Source organism: Lathyrus oleraceus, chromosome 2 (assembly GCF_024323335.1).
Source record: "Lathyrus oleraceus cultivar Zhongwan6 chromosome 2, CAAS_Psat_ZW6_1.0, whole genome shotgun sequence".
Classification (NCBI taxonomy): Eukaryota; Viridiplantae; Streptophyta; class Magnoliopsida; order Fabales; family Fabaceae; genus Lathyrus; species Lathyrus oleraceus.
This window is the reverse complement of record NC_066580.1, coordinates 162,002,273-162,008,063: the sequence shown is the minus strand read 5'-3', so window position 1 is coordinate 162,008,063 and position 5,791 is coordinate 162,002,273. Positions and strand designations below refer to the sequence as shown.

The window sequence follows — 5,791 nt, the reverse complement described above, 5'->3', positions numbered from 1 at the left end:
CAGCTCGAGGGAAGGTGGTTGCTCAATAGAAGGAGTGTTTGGGGCATCCGGGATGTCAAGAGCTTTATCTACATGAACAACTTTATTTGCAACCTCATCTGTAGTAAGAATATCAACTTGCAAGACAACCTCAATTTCAGCACAAACAGAACAAATTTTAGTTTCATTACAAATATCACAAGAATAAACATCATCAAAACCAGACAATGATGGAAAATCAGATGCAAACAAATCACTACAAGTATCATCAACAATTTCAGAAATCAAATCTATTTGAAAAACCGAATGTTCTTCCAAGGGTTGTTGGTTTGATCCTTGAGCTTGCTGCATGGCATTCACCAAAGTGGCAAGCTGCCCAATCTGTGTTTGTAAAGTCTTTAAAGTAGAATCTACTTGTTGTTGAAACTGGAGATTATTTGCAGCCATTTGTTTGACAATATCTTCTAGTGAAGGTCCAGAAGGTGCAGAGCACACAACCTCAAATTCCTTCAGATGCTCATGCGGAACCTCACCTGCAAGACCACTAAACCTTGGAAACAAGTGTATTAAACCAGATTTCAATTCAAAAAGAGTGTCAGCTTCAGGATATTCAATACACATGCCATTATAATTCACATCAGGGATAACTAACTGCCTTAAAGTTCTTTGCTCAACCATAGTCAAAAACAAACACAATGAAGGAAAACGATTAAAATAAATTTAGAAAAATAAACTAACACCGAAATTAATCTAATGACGTCAATTAAGAATTTTGAGAATTTTTTCAGATTTTTTTAAAACTACCAAAACCGAAAATAAATCATAAAAAATAGAAAAATAAGGATTTTAGGTTTTTTAGGGTGGCATCTACTATTTATTCCATAAATAGAGGCTTTTGATAACTAATTTTTTCCTAATGAATCGACAAAAAATCGGAATAATCTAAGACAATTTGTTTAAAAACAGATTTTTTTTTATCCTAAACCGCAAAAAGACCCGAACGCAAGAAAGTTAAGGCACAAAATGCTAAAAAAACAACAACACCTATGACTCTAAAAACGATTAATATAATCAAGAATCCCCGGCAACGGCGCCAATTTGATCCACTGTCGCACGCGGATCAAAACGAGTAATTTTGTAAAAACGTAATACAAAGACAATTAAACTCGGATATCGTCTCAAGGATTCTTGTTTGTAATAATTAAACGTAATCGAATGGGGGGGTTGATTTGGTGTTCAATTACAAAAATGCAGAAAATAAGTGATTATGAAAAGTGATTATTTGAATAAGCTGAAACGAATCAACCCACTATATCATCTTCCGACTTATCATTAATCCCTATAAAATTCCAATTCCCTAAACGGGTCTGATCCTATTCGATTACAAAAGCTACTGACAAGCGCAATAACAATTATACGAAGTCTGTCCCTGAATTCCGAGTAAAGCAAACGGATTAAAACTATTGCGAATTAAGCAAACGCAATATGATCGAACGCGATAATGCAAATGCTACACTAATCACGAAATTGATTCAAAAGCAGACAACAATCAAATTAAAGAATTCTATCATGTAAAAACAATTAAATTAAGCAAGTAATTGTGATTATAGATATAATTCAAAGGAACAGATTAATGGAAAATTATAAAAGAACCTCAAAGTGGCATCCGATTACAGTGAATTGATTCTTGGAAAATTAGTTCTCCATAGTCATTCTTTGTAAGCTCTCAAATTCGTACCTGAACCGTGATTTTCCCGTTCAATTTCCAATGGTGTACGGCTGCTAGACCTAGGGGAAAACAAAGACCCGTTTTACAACTCAACTGGGTCGACCCAACCCACTACAAATGACCCAACAAAAATACAAATAAAATTCTGCAACTTCAACAGACTTTCTGGCCCTACTACAGTCCGATTCAGCTCTCGACTTCTGAACAAAAGTTGTAGATCTTTTTCTTAGCTTTTCAATGCATACTCACAAGCCTCAATCTGATACTCGTAGCTCAAGATATAATTTTTCTCGTGAAAGCTGCTAATGCTGAAAATATAATGCGAAAAACAAATAAGTGCAAAAATAAAATAAATTGTAAAAACACATTAAAACATAAAAATAAGTAAAGCAAACCGAAGAAATGCTTAAGTACAAACATGGAAGAACGTGCATCAAAATGCACTGATCAATGGTTCATGTTGAGTATAATGGATGTGAAAGGTGTTAATACCTTTCTCTTGCATAATCGACTCCTGAATCCGAGTTTGGTTGCGACAAACATATTTTTGTTCTTTTTGGGGCTTTATCGATATTTTCCATTTCCTTTTGGAAACAATAAACTTCGATGGAAACTCTATTGTATTTCGAGCGTTCGTTACACTCAGGTATTTTTTGCATTGCGACAATTAGTTAGGGCTCTTTCACCGGGTACTACCCAGAGACCTGGTTTACGACCAATTGAGAGTCACTCTTTGCCTTCATTCTGGAGGTTCTCATCTCTAAAGTTAAGATCATGTTGATGACAAGAGCTTCGTATTCCACTTGATTGTTGTTGTTGGTGAACTCAAATTTTAATGCCTGCTCTAAGAGTATGTCTCACGGTCCCTCCACGACTATCCCTTTGATGCTTCCTTTAATGCTAGAGGCGTCGTCTACAGATAATGCCCATTCTAGGGGCGTCTCCATGTCTACGAGTGAGCTAAATCTTGTCATAAAATCTTCCAGGGTTTATGACTTGATGCTTCCCCTATGGACATATTGGATGTCGTATTCCGAGTGTTCAACCGCCTAAGATACCATCCTCCCCGCCAAAAAATGGATTCTTTAAGACTTGGTAGATAAGATAGTTGGTATTCACAAAAATCTTGAGACCTTGAAAGTATGGTCTCAACTTACTCATCGCGATAATGATGGTTAGAGCCAGCTTCTTAATCTTATGATAGTGTGTATCGACGCCCCAAAACACCTTGGTTATGAAATACACAAGCCTCTTTGTCTTGTCTATCTCTTGGACAGAGCAAAAAAATCGTCTTAATTTCTGGAACAAAATGAAGCAACAATGTTCAGAGAAGAAGAGGCAAATGAAAAGTATCTAAATTTTAAGAGAGAGAGAGAGAGAGAGAGAGAGAGAGGATGTAAAAACTAATGTTTTTGAAATCGTACAAAATCAAATGATTTAATCGGTTAGACTAAGAATCAGATTTAAATTTAATCCGGTTTTTTAAAATAACCACCTGTCGTACCCTAATTTTGTCCGGGCTTATTTTAATTTTTCAAAAATTAACTTCATTTCGATTTAGCATCATATGCATAGCATGACATACATTCGCATCATGAATAATACCTAAGATGTCAGTCAGAATGAGTCTATTTGAGAATACAGAAAAAATCGGTTGAATCGTCAAAATTTGAGGAAAGACTGTATTTTTAATAAGTATATTTTGTCCTGACAATTTTAGTGTGACCGGTTTATTCTTTTTTGATTTAAATTTGTACTCGATTCTTGTTTTTAATAGGTCCATATTTTCTGGGTTTAGTTGTTTAGTTAAAATAATTAGAATGAGATTTTTTTAATATTAGTTAGATTTTTCTAAATATTAGTTAGTTTAGATATTAATTTGTTTTTTAAATAGTAGTTATTTAATTAAATATTAGTTAGTTTAGATATTAATTAGTTTTTTAAATAGTAGTTATTTAATTAAATATTAGTTAGTTTAGATATTAGTTAGTTTAAAAATAATTATTAGTTAGTTTTTTTTATGATTTGTTAGAAATAATAATTATAAAAATTGTGTGCATTGGATTCTCTCTTCCATAAAAGACAAAAAAAATCTCACAAACTCTCTCAACTCCCCTTAAATCCGTTTCTCTCTCACTTTCTGCAGAGATCATTCCCTGCTCCACTCACTCTCCACTACCACTGCCACTCACAACCCACTAACTCTCCACTCCCAACAAACTCTCCAACGTCTCTCTTCCCTCTCTGACCAGCTCACACTCTCTCTACTCATTAAAAACCCTCATCGCCTCTCTCAATATCTCATCGTCCTTCATAATCTCACTCACAATCACTCTCTCACACTCCCAAAAACCACCCACGAAATCCAGCCGCCACTTCAATCATATCACCATCAACCTCCTTCTTCAAAAACCCAACCAAGCCTTCGCCTTTCCACCGCTACACTCTCACAAACCCTCTCCGCACCACCTCCTTCGCACAAATCACCTTCATCGTTCATCTTCCTTAACCTTCCACCACCGTCGCTCACCGCATCACTTCTCCACCATTCACCGCCGCCATCGCCACTAAACCGTCTCCACTACCTTCAAAACCCACGCCCACCACACCTGCCGCCACCAACGAAACTCTCACGCTCTCACTCTCAAAAACCCTCGCAGCCACTTTCGTCTTCATCTCCAAATCGCAACGAACTCGCAACCGTGCCTTCGGTGTGAGCCACCACACGAAACCCTCTTCATCAAACAACATCGCTGCCGGCATCACAACAACACAATCGGTTTTGTTTTGTTGCAGATATGGTTCTATTGGCTTTGATTTTTTGGGGGTGCTGACAACATCGGTTCAAAGACATCACCAGCTCGTCAAGTTGTTGACACCAACAAACGATTCCAAGTTGCTGCTGCTATGGCTTAATTCTACTACAGCTGTTATTATTACGGTAAATTGAGTTCTATGTGTTTGATTTCCGTCTTATGAACATGTCTGATGAACATTCTGTAGGTTGTAGATTAAAAGCTATAATTAGGAGTCGGGTCCGTTATACATGTTAAACACAAGATCCTCATAACCGAAACCAACCCGTATTTCTTCTTGTTACACCCTTTTTGCTATTACTGGAGTCTATAATGTATTGTGTTTTGGTGGTCTGTCTTTGGATTGGTTAAGGAATACTGAACTTGATTGTGTGTTAATTATCTGAACTTATATTTTTGAGCTCTGAGTGTTGTTAATTTTAATCTGAAATCAGTAACCAATGTCATTACTGCCGCATCTTGTGAGGAATAACGTGTTGGATCCCATTTGCAGAATTATGAGGAAAGGTTGTAGTGAATTTCTCGAAGTGTTATGGCTATTGCAGTGTAGTTTCTTTAAATCAAGTACCATCGCATATATTAAACTGAGTTTTAATGATATTTTTTGAGTTGCATTGTATTTATCCCATATGCCTTTCCAACGGATGCTGCTTGGATTGAACTTTGTTTCTTAGAATTTGTGTGAATTCAATTAAGCTTTCTATGTTAATAAGTTTTTGTTTACATTATTTGTGTTCATGGTCTAGAAGCATTTCCTATTTTTGTGTTTTCAAGCATGTGGTGTAAGAGATGTGGGTCTGAAGTGTTTCAATCCTGCTCCATAACTCGACGGGGTAGTAGCATGACAAACTCATAAGCTCGTTTCCTTTCCGTGACACAATTAAACTCTTCTATGCATCAGTGTTAGAATTGACAACAATTTTGTTTCGGTAATTTCCAGTTTTTTTCTCATGCGTGATTTGTTGTTGATTGTTAACGTGATTTCGATTCGATGGAATTCTGTCTGTGCTGAATCTTCTAATCTTGTTTGAGTTATTGTAATTAGCACCTTGTTTTTTTTTCTCTCCTTTTTTTGGAACTGAGCAGAATTGATGAGGAAGGCATGAATATTAGTTTGTATTAATGGAGTTCATATAACATTTTCTTTTTAATTGATGCTTAATATACATTCTGCTGAAGAAATAATGATAAGACCACATTCGGCTTTTTATGGGTGTTAATTAGTCATGTATTTGGGTATGGGAAAAGTCCATCTAACGTTTTTTTT

At 35.9% G+C, this 5,791-nt stretch overlaps 1 long non-coding RNA gene across 1 annotated transcript; it reads left to right on the top strand.

Annotated features, from left to right (window-relative positions):
• Window positions 1–3,800: 3,800 nt before the first annotated feature.
• Window positions 3,801–5,247, top strand: LOC127118678 (uncharacterized). Its single transcript, XR_007802292.1, has 2 exons — window positions 3,801–4,649; window positions 4,959–5,247. It is a non-coding gene; the product is annotated as an uncharacterized LOC127118678 (long non-coding RNA).
• Window positions 5,248–5,791: the final 544 nt, after the last annotated feature.